This window comes from Natator depressus, chromosome 5 (assembly GCF_965152275.1).
Source record: "Natator depressus isolate rNatDep1 chromosome 5, rNatDep2.hap1, whole genome shotgun sequence".
NCBI lineage: Eukaryota > Metazoa > Chordata > Testudines > Cheloniidae > Natator > Natator depressus.
This window is the reverse complement of record NC_134238.1, coordinates 25,153,924-25,171,126: the sequence shown is the minus strand read 5'-3', so window position 1 is coordinate 25,171,126 and position 17,203 is coordinate 25,153,924. Positions and strand designations below refer to the sequence as shown.

Here is a 17,203-nt window from a genome sequence, read left to right as displayed (position 1 = left end):
AGTGGTACACATGGATTCCTTGTGAATGAAAAGTGAATGTAGACTCTCGGAGCTTATGCAAAACTTGGTGGTTCCAGCTCAAATAAGGTTCAAATAACTTTTTGTTTTGTTCTTATGGTCTAAGCTTTGGTTTTCAATAAATGTGAAATCTCAAAGCAAATTGAGAAGAAACTACAGAATTTTGAATGGCTTAGAGTCTAAGCCATTGTAACATACCAAGGTACACTCCAGACCAATGTAAGGGTTATGTTACCCCTGCCCTGCAAATTTGGGTGCCTTACAATGCCTTGCTGAAGTAGCTCCCATCTGGGCTGCTCACAAACAGCCTCCCAGCATGCAAGCCTGTTAGCCGATGGCCAGGGATGTTTGGTGAGGTGCCAGCTATGCCCGTTTATACCATCCGTGACTTTAACCGCTAGGACGCACTGTCCCTTCGCGGCGGGCAGCCCGGGCTAGGCTGACGGATGCCCCAAGGTCCTAACCACCCGTGACTTTAACTGCTAGAGCTCAGAGCTCCTTCGCAGCGGGCAGTCAACACTGACTGACAGGTGCCCCAATGGCAGCACTAAGAGCCTCTCCACACCCGTGACTTTAACTGCTAGAGCTCAGAGCTCCTTCGCAGCGGGCAGTCAGGATTGACTGACAGGTGCCCCAAGAGTTTGCCCCGTGGAGGCGGCACAACTCAACGCTAGGCTCTTAGTACTCTCACCTAATGGCCAGGCTTTATAGCCAAAACGGCTGAGGTTCTTTTAATTGTGTTGGCTGCTTTACAGTAAACCAGAGAAACAAGTCAGGCTTATGCATAAATGGTTACCAAAATTTATTAAACTAGATTCTAATCATGTGGTTACAAAATTGCTAGTGCCTACTTATTTAAGTGTAGAGATGTTACACACACAAACAAGTTACAAAACTGAAGCTACAATCCCAAAGAAAGAAAACAAAGTATAGAGCTCTATTTCAAAATATGTGTACACTAAAGATAGGAGATCAGGTGTGGGTGCTTCTTACCCTCCTTGCATCTCTCGATTCCAGCGGTGCCAAGCCAGGATCGGTCACTCAATTCCGCGGAAAGACGAATAAGGGACAAGGCTTAGGGACCCTCTTAGCTGCAGAAGCCTTGGGAGGCTGTCACTTATCTGACCAGCAGATAGATAGTGAAAAGCACTCAAAAATCATGGTGCTGTAGGTCCCCTACTTATACCTCTGTACTCCTTTATTCTCTTTCTCCTTTCTATGCTAAATTGGGGCTGGTCTGTCGGGGTGACGCCAGCTCTCGCAAGAGTAGTTCACACTTGCAAGGGAGAAACAATAAGTTTCGACTACTGGACACTTCTTTTATCAGGGTAAATATTTTCCCACCTAGGATGTTGGTGTGTGTGCATCATGCTGTTTTAGTGGGGGCTAAGAGCCATGTCTGTCACAGCGCCTCTGCCTGCTGTGAGCCCAATTGTTGTATACGTTCCCAGAGGCACATTGTCGCAGCACACCTGTGCTTCTCTCAGCTTCAAAGGCTGTGCTGGAGTGCCCTGGTGTTTTGGCTCCCGTGTGTTTCCAGCAATGCTGGTCTGAGGGGGGGGCTGGCTGTCTGGCTACAAAGCCACACTCTGAATGTTTGTGTGTAACTGCAGCCTACCAGCCACACTTGGGCTACACTCTGGTTCTCACCAGCTTTGGTTATACTGCAGGGTATGTCCCAACACACACTCCAGTCTTAGATTTTCCTCCAGAAATACACGTCCAATACTGCCCAGCCCTCTCCTGAACAGTACAAATATTTTATGTCCATTATTCCAGAAGGGAATAATATGCCAGTTTATTATTTCAAATAGTTATTCAGACACTTCTATTAAAATACACTGGATTAGATAAAACAGTAAAACAAGTTTATTAACTACAAAGAGATAGATTTTAAGTGAGTACAAGTATGAGGCATAAAAGTCAGAAATGGTTACAAGAAAGGTAAAAATAAAATGTTTACTAATGCCTAACTTAACAACTTATATTAGATTCAAGCAAAGTTTCTCACCACATGCTTCATTAGATTACTGACCAAATTCTCAGGTCACACCCCTCCCCCAGAATCCAATACCTGCTTCCTTTGTCTCTTCAGGTGCAGTGAATGCAATAGGCGGCGGGGAGGAGAGGAGGGGGAAGAGGTTGGAGTGTTTGTGAATTAAGCAGAGCAAACATTCCTTTGTTTAGGACAGACCTATTTGACAACTTCTGTTTGGGCAGGGCTGTGGGGTTTGAAATGTGCGCTAACACCATACAGGGGAATCTCATAACTTTGCATACCATTTTGCCACACATATTTTATCAAGACAATACTGACCAGCAAATTATGAGTTTTCAGATGATACCTTACAAGGCATACTTTGTAGAAAGATTTATTACAATAGTGTGTAGGGTGTGAATACAGGGGTGTATTCTTCCATAGCCATAACGCCTGCCCTGCACAAGTGGGATGAGAGGAGGCTTATATGAAACTTGGATTTAGGTTCATCAAAAACATGAAAGTGGGCCAAATTGGTTAGCCCAATAGCTCTAGTAAACTAGTTTTTTCACGTACTTTCCAAAAATGCAAAAGGGTGTATGAAGTGTTTTAGATTAGTGAATCAGTTTTGTGATTCTCAAACTGTTTTAAACAATTGCAGCTGTGAAAAGAAACGCTGTTGAATGAATTAAAATATCTTTATCATTAGAGCAGTGTTATGGATTGAAATTCTATCCCCAAGCTACAAACTTTCCATAATGAGCATGAGTTTGAAAGTTGTGTAACCTTCTCCATGGCAGGAAGTTGGTAATTGAAAAGGCGAGTGGTGATATGCCTGAAGAGATTCCACCAAAGAGCTGATTCCAAACCCAGAAGAGGATGGCTCCCTTTTGACAAGAAGGACTCGTACTCTGGGGTGAGTTACTTTTCATTATTTATTATTAATTATTATTATTTTATTTTATTAATTTATTTAATTTATTAATCATATTACAGTATAGTTGGAAAATAAAAATAAAAAAGTAAACAGTGAAGTAATATATTCTTCAATCATTTTTTCCATTGTATAAATTTTTACTTAAAAAGTATTCTCACTGCACTAATGCATTTAGAAATGCCTAAATTTGAAGGAGAGTGGCAATGGAGCTCCTGGCAAAGATTATTTTATTCAGAGCATATGCACTTGAATAATAAATGCTGCATGTATCATTGGCATAATATACTCTTGCCTCTACTTATTTTTCATACTTCGTTTACAAAGAATGAAGAGTTGGCACAGTAGGAGTCTGCTGTTTAACCTCCAGTTAGATACAGTGCTGTATGATACAGGCAGCTTGCCAGTAACCTATTAACACCTTAACCAGAGAGAAATACTCTCTCCATGGGTGAGAAGTAATTCAATCTCCATGCTAGTTCTGTCTGGCCCTAGGGTGATGAGCAGGCTAGAAAACACTACTTATATTTGCATGGTGGTTTGGTAATTCTGCACAGAACTGTGTATTTATGAGTCAGATACTCAAAGGGAGCTCAGCATGATCTCTGCAGTTTTTTTTACATGTACAGAACTTCAGATTTGAATGTGAAAATTGCATTGTTTGCTATCTCATTGCCTGAGCAGTATACACCAGTCTGTGTACACCATTGTGGGATATTGTGTGACAGATATGGCAATTTCCTGCAATAGCTTTGAGAGATCTTACTGTGTTAAGTTTATGTATCATTATGTATCATTTATGTATCCATTTACTATATGAGGTCATTGTACAATTCAGTGGTTTCAAACTTTTGTATTGGTGACCCATTTCACACAGCAAGCCTCTCCTTATAAATTAAAAACACATTTTTTATATTTAACACCATTATAAATGCTGGAGGTGAAGAGAGGTTTGGAGGTGGAGGCTGACAGCTCACGACCCCCATGTAATAAGCCAAGATGATCATTTTAATCACAGCATTCTGAATAGACTTGAGGAGAACAAGGTGTTTGTAGTCAAGGCCAGAACAGATGAGGTTACAGTTGTCAAGATAAGAAATGATGATGGTTTGGAAGAGAGTTTTGTTGTGTGGACAAGGTGACTTATGTGCAGTACTGGGGAGGAGCCAGTGGTCATGGTACATGTAGGTACCAGTGACATACAGAAATGTACGAGAGAGGTCCTGGAGGCTAAATTTAGGCTGCTAGGTAAGAGATTAAGATCCAGGACCTCCATGGTAGCATTCTCTGAAACGTTTCCAGTTCCATATGCAGGGCCAGTTAGGCAGTACTGCAGGGTCTCAATGCGTGGGTGAGATGATGGTGTAGGGAGGAGGGTTTTAGGTTTATTAGGAATTGAAGAATCTTTAGGGAAAGGAGAAGCATATACAGGAAGGGTGGGCTGCATCTAAACCAAAACGAAAAAAGGTTGGCAGCATGAAAAATTAAAAAGGTCATAGAGGAGTTTTTAGACATAGGGCTGGAGGAAAGCTGACAGGTGCGGAGGAGCACGTGGTTTGGACAGAGACATCCCATGGGGAGGATCTATTAACAGGAATTCTCTATATTCTAGTAAAGAAGAGAGTATGGAAGTTGATAAAGTACAGAAGAGAAACAGTCAAATGAAAAAGAGTCCCATTCAAGTACATCACATGAAGGCAGACAATAAAAAGTGACAAATTTTGTAAGTGCTTATATACAAATACTAGAAGTCTAAATACTAAGATGGGTGAACTTGACTGCCTGATATTAAATGAAGATATTGATATAATAGGCATCACAGACACTTGGTGGAATGTACCATTGTAACCACAGGGTACAAAATATATAGGAATGACAGGGTAGGTCATGCTGATGGGGAAGTGGCACTATATGTGAAAGAAAACAGAGTCAAATATAGTAAAAATCTTAAATGAATCAAACTATACTAGGTAACCTCTATAGATAGAAATTCCATGCTTGAATTCCATGCTTGAATAATGAGTATAGCAACAGGAATATACTACCGACCACCTGCTGAACATTGTGATGGAGACTGTGACATTTTCAGGGAGATTAGAGAGGCTATAAAAATGAAAAAGCACAAGAGCAAATCTGCACAGACACACCCATAGAATACCCCTGCTCGGGGCTCTATCTGCTACCCAAGATCCATAAACGTGGAAATCCTGGACACCCCATCATCTCAGGCACCTTGACAGCAGGATTGTCGGGCTATGTAGACTCCCTCCTCAGGCCCTATGCTACCAGCACTCCCGGCTATCTTCGAGACACCACTGACTTCCTGAGGAAACTACAACTCATCGGTGATCTTCCTGAAAACACCATCCTAGCCACTGTGAATATAGAAGCCCTCTACATCAACATTCCACACAAAGATGGACTACAAGCCATCAGGAACAGTATCCCCAATAATGTCACGGCAAACCTGGTGGCTGAACTTTGTGACTTTGTCCTCACCCATAACTATTTCGCATTTGGGGACAATGTATACCTTCAAATCAGCGGCACTGCTATGGGTAGCCGCATGGCCCCACAGTATGACAACATTTTTACGGCTGACTTAGAACAACACTTCCTCAGCTCTCGTCCCCTAATGCCCCTAGTCTACTTGCGCTACATTGATGACATCTTCATCATCTGGACCCATGGAAAAGAAGCCCTTGAGGAATTCCACCATGATTTCAACAATTTCCATCCCACCATCAACCTCAGCCTGGACCAGTCCACACAAGAGATCCACTTCCTGGACACTACAGTGCTAATAAGCGATGTCACATAAACACCACCATATACCAGAAACCTACTGACCGCTATACTTACCTACATGCCTCCAACTTTCATCCAGACCACACCACACGATCCATTGTCTACAGCCAAGCTCTATGACACAACCGCATTTGCTCCAACCCCTCAGACAGAGACAAACACCTACAAGATCTCTATCAAGCGTTCTTACAACTACAATACCCACCTGCTGAAGTGAAGAAACAGATTGACAGAGCCAGAAGTGTACCCAGAAGTTACCTACTACAGGACAGGCCCAACAAGGAAAATAACAGAACGCCACTAGCCATCACCTTCAGCCCCCAACTAAAACCTCTCCAGTACATCATCAAGGATCTACAACCTATCCTGAAGGACGACCCATCTCTCTCACAGATCTTGGGAGACAGGCCAGTCCTTGCTTACAGACAGCCCCCCAACCTGAAGCAAATACTCACCAGCAAACACACACCACACAACAAAACCACTAACCCAGGAACCTATCCTTGCAACAAAGCCCGTTGCCAACTGTGTCCACATATCTATTCAAGGGACACCATCATAGGGCCTAATCACATCAGCCACACTATCAGAGGCTTGTTCACCTGCACATCTACCAATGTGATATATGCCATAATGTGCCAGCAATGCTCCTCTGCCATGTACATTGGCCAAACTGGACAGTCTCTACGTAAAAGAATAAATGGACACAAATCAGTCATCAAGAATTATAACATTCAAAAACCAGTCGGAGAACACTTCAATCTCTCTGGTCACTCGATTACGGACCTAAAAGTGGCAATTCTTCAACAAAAAAACTTCAAAAACAGACTCCAAGGAGTGACTGCTGAATTGGAATTAATTTCCAAACTGGACACCATTACATTAGGCTTGAATAAAGACTGGGAGTGGATGTGTCATTACACAAAGTAAAACTATTTCCCCATGTTTATTCCCCCCCTCCCCCCCCCCCCCGGTGTTCCTCACACGTTGTTGTCAACTGCTGGAAGTGGCCCACCTTGATTACCACTACAAAAGGTTTTTTTTCCTCTCCTGCTGGTAATAGCTCACCTTACCTGATTACTCTCATTACAGTGTGTATGGTAACACCCATTGTTTCATGTTCTCTGTGTATATAAAATCCCCCTACTGTATTTTCCACTGCATGCACCTGATGAAGTGAGCTGTAGCTCACAAAAGCTTATGCTCAAATAAATTTGTTAGTCTCTAAGGTGCCACAAGTGCTCCTTTTCTTTTTGAGGATACAAACTAACACGGCTGCTACTCTGAAACCTATAAAAATAGAAAACACAATAATAATGGGGGATTTCAGCTATCCCATATTGACTGGGTACCTTGCACCTCAGGATGGGATGCAGACATCAACTTTCTAGACACCATTAATGACTGCTTCTTGGAGCAGCTAGTCCTGGAACCCATGAAAGGAGAGGCAATTTCTGATTTAGTCCTAAGTGGAGCACAGGATCTGGTTCAACAGGTGAACATAGCTGAACCACTTGGTAATAGTGACCATAACATAATTAAATTTAACATCCTTGTCTGGGTGAAAATAACAAAGAAGCCCACCACAGTAGAATTTAACATCAAAAAGGGGAACTACACAAAAATGAGGAAGCTAGTTAAACAGAAGTTAAAAGGAACAGTCACAAAAGTGAAATGCCTTTAAGCTGCATGGAATCTTTTAAAAAAAACACCATAATAGAAGCTCAAATTAAATTGTATATCCCAAATTAAAAGACTAAAAGAACCCCCCAAAAAGGTCACCATGGCTAAACAGCAGAGTAAAAGAGGCATCTAGAGGCAAAAAGGCATCCTTTAAAAATTGGAAGTCAGATCCTACTGAGGAAAATAGAAAGAAGCATAAACTCTGGCAAGTCAAGTGTAAAAAAATAATTAGTCAGGCCAAAAAAGAATTTGAAGAGCAACGAGCAAAAGACATAAAAACTAACAGCAACATGTTTTTTAAGTACACCAGAACCAGGAAGTCTGCCAAACAATCAGGAGGGACAGTAGTTGATTGAAGAGCTAAAGGAGCACTCAAGGATGACAAGGCCATTGTAGAGAAACTAAATGAATTCTTTGCATCTTTCTTCACTACAGAAGATGTGAGGGAGATTCCCACACCTGAACCATTCTTTTTAGGTGACAAATCTGAGGAACTGTCCCATATTGAAGAGTCAGCAGAAGAGGTTTTGGAGCAAATTGATAAATTAAACTGTAATAAGTCACCAGGATCAGCTGGTATTCACCCAAGTGTTCTGTAGGAACTCAAATATGAAATTACAGAACTACTAACTGTGGTATGTAACCTACCACTTAAATCACCTTCTGTACCAGGCGACTGCGGGATAGCTAATGTGACACCAATTTTTAAAAAAGCCTCCAGAGCTGATCCTGGCACTTACAGACCGGTAAGCCTAACTTCAATAGAAGGCAAATTGATTGAAACTATAGTAAAGAACAGAATTATCAGGCACATAGATGAACACCATTTGTTGGGAAAGCATCAATATGGCTTTTGTAAAGGGAAACATGCCTTACCAATCTGTTAGAATTCTTTGAGGGGGTCAACAAACATGTGGACAAGGTTGATCCAGTTGATATAGTGTACTTGGACTGGCAGAAAGCCTTTGACACAGTCCCTCACCAAAAGACTGGGACTATTCAGTTTGGAAAAGAGGCAGCTAAGGGGGGATATGATTGAGGCCTATAAAATCATGACTGGTGTGGAGAAAGTGACTAAAGAAGTGTTATTTACCCCTTCACATAATATGCAAACTAGGGGTCACCTAATGAAACAAACAAAAGGATATACTTCTTGACACAATGCACAGTCAACCTGAGGAACTAATTTCCAGGGGACGTTGTGAAGGCCAAAAGTATAACTGGGTTAAAAAAAAAAGAATTAGATAAATTTATGGAAGATAGGTTCATCTATGGCTATTAGCCAAGATGGTCAGGGATGTGGCCTCATGCTGTGGGTGTCTCTGAACATCTGACGGTCAGAAGCTGGGACTGGATGACAGGGGATGGATCAGTTGAGTATTTCCACCATTTCTGTTCATTCCCTCTGAAGCATCTGGATTGGGCACTGTTGGAAGACAGGATACTGGGCTATATGGACCATTGGTCTGACCCAGTATGACTATTCTTATGTTATTATGACAAGGAAAAGGCTGTATTTTAGAGATACAATGTAGAAAAATGAGCAAGACTTAGAAATGGCTTGAATGAGTGCCTAGTGAAAGAGTCAAATCAAGTATGACGCCTAATTTATGTGCCTCAGTGACTGAGAAAATTGTGGTGTTGTCCATAGTGATATAGAAAGCAAGAAGAGGAGAGGGCTTTAGGGAAAAATCCAGATCTCAGTTTTGTCTATATTATGTTTAAGATGACAACTGGACATCCAGGAAGAAATATCAGAAAGGTAGGCCAGGATACTAGACTGGATGAGAGGAGATAGCTCATCAGCGGAGAGGTAGATTTGAGAATCACCTGCATAAAGGGGATAAGAGCACCTAGAGAGATAGCGTAGGAGGAGAAAAGAAGAAGGCCAAGAATGGAGCTTTGAGGGACACTCACAGAAAAGAGGGGAGAAGGATGATTGTGATAGTCAGGGTCCAGACACCCGAAGGGGAAAACAGAAGGTCTAAACCTCCCAATAGACAGTTAAACCAATTGATTGCATACTGTGTTATTCTACAATAAAATACATTGAGTAAGGTCTTTTATGAAAGCTTGTAATGTTTTGAACTTAATAGTCATTATGACATGTATACAGAGCATGGCTATGATTTTATATAATTGTGCGTATAGAAAAAATGCTCATAAATTTCAGCTCCACCTCACAGCAGGGTGGTGAGCAGTCAGGCAGGGAGGGACATCTCCAAAGCCAGTTGTTTACATGAAATGGGCTTCAGGAACTACCACTGTCCAGCCCAGAAACAGAGTAGTGAACCATGTCAAGATATTGAAAAGAACATTCTGGCTCCAAGCATCAAGTCATGAGGGAATTTCCCCATTCTGAATAATCATGAGTCACCATGGACTGAGAGAGGGGAATAAAAGGAAAAAAGCCTTTTAAAAGCAGGTTTAGCACTGAGGTTTTTATCCAGAAACAGTCTCTAGGCTGGAGGCTGTCCATAAATATTGGATCCCTTCTGTAGCTAGGGGGTACATAAGAACATAAAAACAGCCATACTGGGTCAGACCAGTATCCTGTCTTCCAACAGTGGCCAATGCCAGATGCCCCAGAGGGCATGAACAGAACAGGCAATCATCAAGTGATCCATCCCCTCTCGCCCATTCCCAGTTTCTGGCAAACAGAGACTAGGGACACCATCCCTCTCCATGCTGGCTAATAGCAATGGATGGACCTATCCTCCACGAACTTTAGTTCTTTTTTGAACTCCATTATAGTCTTGGCCTTCATAACATCATCTGGCAAGGAGTTCCACAGGTTGACTGTGTGTTGTGTGAAAAAAATACTTCCTTTGCTTGTTTTAAATCTGCTACCTATTAATATCATTTGGTGATCCCGAGTTCTTGTGTTATGAGAAGGAGTATATAACACTTCCTTATTTACTTTCTCCACACCAGTCATGATTTTATAGAGCGTTATCATATCCCCCCTTAGTAGTCTCTTTTCCAAGCTGAAAAGTCCTAGTTTTATTCATCTCTCCTCATATGGTAGCTGTTCCATACCCCTAATAATTTTTGTTGCCTTTTCTGAACCTTTTCCAATTCCAATATATCTTTTCTGAGATGGGCCGACCACATTTGCACGCAGTATTCTGTAGCTTGTTTTCTTTATTTTAGACCAGAAAATGTGTTTTTAAGTGATATAATTAGAGATACAGGTTGCATCATTAGAAAACTAAAACGCTTATCCAAAGATAATAGCTGTTGGATTAAGGTAGATTAGAGTTATCCCTACTGAAAGATGAACTTCTAAACCTCTTTGATGGTACAGTACCAAGAGGAATGTTGATGAGGCAATAGGCAGTGGCCATATGAGCATCTCTGACAGGGTCTCACTCAGAAAGCTGAGGAAGTTAGATCAAAGTAAAATAAGTATATCTCCGCTCATTCAGTGCCCCAGATTGTGTAGTGCACACCTGTATGTTCCAGGAGGAGGTGCAAAGAAGCAGCAGCAGTGGTAGTAGTGCTTCAGTGAGCACAGCCTGGCTACCATAGCAGAACACTGACTGGTGCTTTTCAGCATGCCTGTGAACGGGGGGGGGGCGGGGGTGACTTAACAGAAACAGGACATCAGTAAACAACTGGATTGTTCTGCAGGAGCAAATCTTTGTCAACATTAGTCAAAACTACTTACCATAAGAAAAATAAGACGGAGACCTGCCTTCTGACATGCTCACCAGCAGCTATTCTCATAGCTCTCACCCAAACGTCTGTGTAAGGGCAAAGTGAAGCTGGAGTTACCCTTTTCTAAGTTGAGTTAGAAAGTGCTGGTTGTACTACAGGGTGTGCTATGTACATCCAAAGGCATCTTTGAATTCAAACGGGATGTGACGGAGCTATAATTAGACACTGACTCTGTGTCCTCTTGCAAGTACCCTGCACATTAACATATCCCCCGGGGTGAAAAGATTTGGATTTTCAAGGTCTTGCTTATGCTAATGATACAGAAAATCCTTGAAAATCTAAGATCAGGGTAGTAAGTGATTGTTGCTGCCGCAGTGTTCCACAAACTGCATCCACTTTGGAAGATCTGTCCTTGCTGTTGATGTCTTCATTGCACCTCATTGATTTCCGTACAGGCACAGAACCTTCTTGTTTCCATGATACACTTCCTGAATATGTCTGCCTGCAGTTGTCTTTGGGACCGAGTTTAAGGTGCTCACATACAGCAGTGATGACAGCATATGAGTACCTAGATATACAAACTGTGCTGATCTTTCTGACCAGTGCATCTCTGACCATTTTGTCTTCCCATTTCTAACCAGCTCTTTTTTCTGGGTTATTTTTTCCTTGGCTCTCCTCTTGGCAGAGCAGCTGCTTCTCTCTGGGCCACTGGGTCCAGACTTATTTTATTTATTGTTGTTGCTAACTTTTGTAGCACAGCCAGTTACATGGGGATGGGTGTTATATAACAATTAGAATAAATAAATACAGGCCCTATTTTCAAGGTTCTTGCTGTCTGGAGGGAAGGCTGTGGTCATGGAGAAAGGAGCTTGTTACACAAAAATGCCCTTTCTGATCTTAATTGGGGGCAAATGGCTTAAGAACAGGAGGGGTATTTTGGACATGTTGGTTGGGAGCTGTATGTAAAATTAAATAGGGGATCAGGCAATTTAGGGACCATGGTAAAATTGTCAAAAGCTTTTTTTGTTGTAAAATATTTGATGCATAATATTGCCTTTTAAGCCAAGCATGTCACTGGCACTCACAATTAAATTCTCGACCATTCCCTATTTCAAATGGCTGAAATTCAGGTTGCTGCTGGCACAAAGTGCTGATGAGCAATGCCAGATTCTTGACATATTATGGAAAGTTGATTATTCAGAACCAAGGATCTGATCAAGGATTTGCTCACTTCAAGCACTCAGCTGAGTTTATTTGAAACGCTGGGGAATATTTTATAGCATTTAGGAATAAATGGAATTTGGGGAAGAGAAGATCAAAAAGGTCTGTTTTTGCAGTAAGCAATAGGGCTTGAGAGAGGCCATTGCTAGTGTTACCACCTTTCCAATATGCTGAATAAAAGACCAAAGATCTTTGCTTCTCCTACCCTCCACCACTATTGTGGCTCACTTCCACTTTTCCAAGCTTTCTCCTCATCTCATTCTTTCCGGTCTCTTTTCCTTACCTCTGTCAAGATTCCTTCCCCACTCTGAACTCTAGGGTACAGATGTGGGGACCTGCATGAAAACCTCCTAAGCTTACTTTTACCAGCTTAGGTTAAAACTTCCCCAAGGTACAAATTAATTTTACCCTTTGCCCTTGGAATTTCCACTGCCACCACCAAACTTTAACTGGGTTTACTGGGAAAACGTAGTTTGGACACGTCTTTCCCCCCAAAATCCTCCCAACCCTTGCACCCCACTTCCTGAGGAAAGTTTGGTAAAAATCCTCACCAATTTGCATAGGTGACCACAGACCCAAACCTTTGGATCTTAGAGCAATGAAAAAGCATTCAGTTTTCTTACAAGAAGACTTTTAATAGAAGTAAAGGAGTCACCTCTGTAAAATCAGGATGGTAGATACTTTACAGGGTAATTAGATTCAAAACATAGAGAATCCCTCTAGGCAAAACCTTAAGTTACAAAAAAGACACACAGACAGGGAGAGTCATTCTATTCAGCACAGCTCTTTTCTCAGCCATTTAAAGAAATCATAATCTAACACATACCTAGCTAGATTACTTACTAAAAGTTCTAAGACTCCATTCCTGTTCTGTCCACGGCAAAAGCATCATACAGACAGACACAGACCCTTTGTTTTTCTCCCTTCTCCCAGCTTTTGAAAGTATCTTGTCTCCTCATTGGTCATTTTGGTCAGGTGCCAGTGAGGTTACCTTTAGCTTCTTAACCCTTTACATGTGAGAGGATTTTTCCTCTGGCCAGGAGGGATTTTAAAGGGGTTTACCCTTCCCTTTATATTTATGACAACCTCTTACTCCTGTTATTCCTCATCAATATTTCTCATGTCTTCTTCTCTTCCTGCAAACTATTTTTTCTTGTCTCCTTTGATAACTGGATTCATGTATAGTATGTATTACATTGTTCCTCTGGGGGAAAGGAAAGACACAGGCACTGGGGAAATAAGCCTTTGGGAGAATGTCTTTTATTCTGAGCTGTGAAACAAGAGAGAAACTATTACTTTTGCATGTTTGAACATTGAATAAGAGAGAACTCCAGTCTAGCACTTACCTTTAAGCATCTCAAGAGAACAGGAGTTTTGTTTTGCCTGACTTCATCACTCAGAGTGCTAATCAATTTACAGTTTCACTGCTGTCAGTGGTAGCATATTTTGACAGACTTAAGGATTATGGGCATTACTATGATATTCTCACTAGAAGGTGATCACACAAAAGCTGAGAAAGGCAGCAAGTAGGAGCATTGCTTTACACATGCTCCTTGGAGATAGCTTGCAATCTGTATCAGGAATCAGGAGAATGATCTTGGGGTGTGTTGTTGTAAGGATGTATACATTGTTTCTTTTTTCAGTTGACGTGGAGGTCTAATGGTGGGTATGTGCACTGCTATGAAGAAGGAGACAGATTCCATTTCCATTTCCAGTCCCATGTTCTGTTATGGCAGCAGGGCTCCATGAGATGTAAAAACATCGTATTTAGCCCCAATGAGAGCATATGAGGGGATTGAAAGCCTCACATTGCTCCATAGTCCTTCTGGAAAGTTGAAGAGTGGTATAAAAAGTGGCCCGATGCAGTTAGAATAAAGCTGGTGGAGCCACCTGTGTGGTGTTAATGCAAGGAGGAATGGAGATGTTCATATGGCTTCTTCTTCATTGTAAATGTTAAGTTCAGTTTCCACCATACACAGTCCAGCACACAAACCAAAACCAAAGTAAATCTGTTGGGCACTCGGCAATAGTTGAGGAAAAACATGAGTCAGTTTGTTCAGAAGGGGTCTTGTGATAATAAGGAGATTTGTTTACAGATATTCAAAGTATACAGTGAAACTTGTTTTAAGAGTTCACCCAGAATATTGGCAAATATTAGCTCCTGAGGAAAGATTAGCCTTTAACTAAAGGTTGTTATGACCCTAAGACTCCTATTGCCCACTGGCATAGGGTACACTGTCTCTCATTAGGCCCAACCAACTCACTACACCCAACACCCTGTTGTCATTATATATATCCAAAAGGTACCATGTAAGGTATCATATAAAATCCAATACCTTGCTGTTTAGTAATATCATTGTAAAATGCATGTATGAATGTTATAGGTGAAGATATGAATTCCCTCTGTATGATGTTACTAGAACATATTTAAGACAAGACAGGCTAGCTTAGGTAAAGGTGATAAACAGATCTTCCCTAGACAAAGGATTATCAGTTTACCTCGGTTTACATAATAGCAGTAAACAAAGCCATCAAGCTAAATCAGCAGGAGTTATCCTGATCCTAAACTCAAGACACTGAGAATTAACATGGCTCCTGCACTCCAGAGAGACACAAGACACTGAATACCCAGAAATGCTAGTGCTAACTTGTAAGACAAAAACAATCACTTGGGGAATATAAGGAACAGAGAGAGACTCCATCTTTATCTTTCACCTAGGAAGACAGGGAAACTGGCACCTTGTACTTTTGTGGAAGGTCCTGACTGAAAGAAAGTCAGACATGACTGGAAAGAAGAAAGATTGGTAGGAAATCATTCTTGAACAAAGACTATAGCTTATTAAGTTAAGACTTAGCCATTAGATAGCATATTTTAACTTTTTTATTTGTTTGAACCATTTTTGTCTTTATCTCTTATATTTGAAGTCACTTAAAAGCTACCTCTTTTTGACTAAATAAACTTGTTTTACTTTCAGTCTGAACCAACTGAGTTCTGTGTTTGAATTCAAGAGATTGTTATCTCCAATTAAAGTAATAAGCTGTGCTTTTGTCTCTTTAAAGGTGCAGTGAACCTTATTACTTCTCTGAGTGGTCCAGGGGTGGGCTGGGCACGTCAGGGCAGATGGTTTTGTGGAAATTCGGGACTGGGAATGTGCTGGAGTCACCCTGCAAGTAGTATCCAAGGCTGGTGAAGACCAGGGTGGGGCCTATTGTGTTGTAGACAGGCTGTTGGGTCATAGTGATGAACCAGGGCTGCACAGTACACAGACACTTAGGCTGGCTGTTGATGTCTGGGCTGTGAGCCACAGCAGCAGAGCATTTAAGGCCCCCAGGGTTACAGGGCAGGAAGTGACACAACTTCTCACTGATCTGGGTTGAACCCCAGAATGTAGCAGTTGTACAAAATTATTTTGAAACACTTGGTGAGACTTTAAAGTGGGTGTTTGAAAGGCGGATTTCTTTTTTGGCTCATTTTGCCTCACTCTAGAGCAGTGGTGGGCAACATGCGGCCTGCGGGCTGCAAACAGCCCATCAGAGTAAGCTGATTGTGGGCCGCAAGACATTTTGTGGACGTTGACCATCTTCAGGCATGGCCCCCAGCAGCTCCCAGTGGCTGCAGTTTGCCGTTCCCGGCCAATGGGAGCTGTGGGAAGCAGTGGGCTGCAGGGACGTGCTGGCTGCCACTTCCCGCAGCTCCCATTGGCAGGGAATGGTGAACCGTGGCCACTGGGAGCTGTGGAGGACCATGACTGCAGATAGTCAACATCCGCAAAATGTCTCGCAGCCCACCATCAGCTTACCCCAATGGGCCACATTAGGCCCACAGGCCGCAGGTTGCCCACCATTGCTGTAGAGTACACCATATGGGAGTGTCACACACTGTATGAAACTGCATAGTCTTAAGGATGGTGAGGCCATTAGGAATAAGATTGTGAATTATTTCATAAATATATTTTTTCCTCAAAAGGAAACAGAAATAAAGTCCTAATTTTCCTGCATTTTTAAATATCCACCTTAATGGTGCAATAACTTTGCGTGTATCGTGTGGTGAACATTCCAGTATTGTTTCACTAGTCCTGTGCAACAAAAACACAATCTGTATGTGCCAGGAACATCTAAACAAAATTCAAGCTATTTACATTTTTGGTTAAAACATAACAACATCAATTTCTGTACTTGGATCACTGAATGCTATTTCCCAAAGCCCATTTACAATAGCATACAGCTAAGACCCAATCCTGAGCCCACAACTAAAGCCAAAGAAAAAGACTTTACTATAGAGATGGACTTTTAACCCCCAATTTGGAAGCAAGGCAAAGATGGAGTACATGCATAATTGGGCCACCTCCAAATACTGATAGACATTTGAGATGGGGGGGGCAGGGGGGGGCGGAGGGGCATGAGGGTAATAGATGCAACTACTGCTTCTGTGCTATGCAGGATTTGTGCCATTTGGCCTCATAGCAGTCACTGACCATGCCTCTGAAAACCAACATCCCCGACTCCACAGAGAGTCATGAATGTCTCAGTGGTGTACCAGTGGCTGTGGAGAGTCCTTGCACAGGGCGTCTACTGCTTTGAAATCCCATACACTCACACATACAACTTTTAAGGTGCAAGAGGCCTTTACGTGCCTGTGTGAGGCATTTCAAGACTAGGTCTTCTATAAATTAAGATCCTGATTGGAAAAATAATTCATATATTTCAATGTCTTGGGAACAAAGCCTATAGATCCGGACTCTGGAGCTACAACAAAAATGACTCTCCTCCCTTCCTGCAAGGATTTGTCCTGGGTTTTAGTGTGCAATACATTCTAGGACAGGACTTTATGGATCTAATTATGCCATAAAGTACATCCAAGTAACTACCTTTGAAGTCAATGGAAGTTGTGCTTATGGGAT

General features: G+C 41.9%; 1 long non-coding RNA gene across 1 annotated transcript in view; it reads left to right on the top strand.

Annotated features, from left to right (window-relative positions):
• The window catches only part of LOC141987278 (uncharacterized), an 87,622-nt gene that overhangs the window by 4,812 nt on the left and 65,607 nt on the right, over positions 1 to 17,203 (top strand). The window contains exon 2 of the long non-coding RNA XR_012639485.1: positions 2,797 to 2,912. This is a non-coding gene — a long non-coding RNA (uncharacterized LOC141987278). The remainder of the gene's footprint in view (positions 1 to 2,796; positions 2,913 to 17,203) is intronic.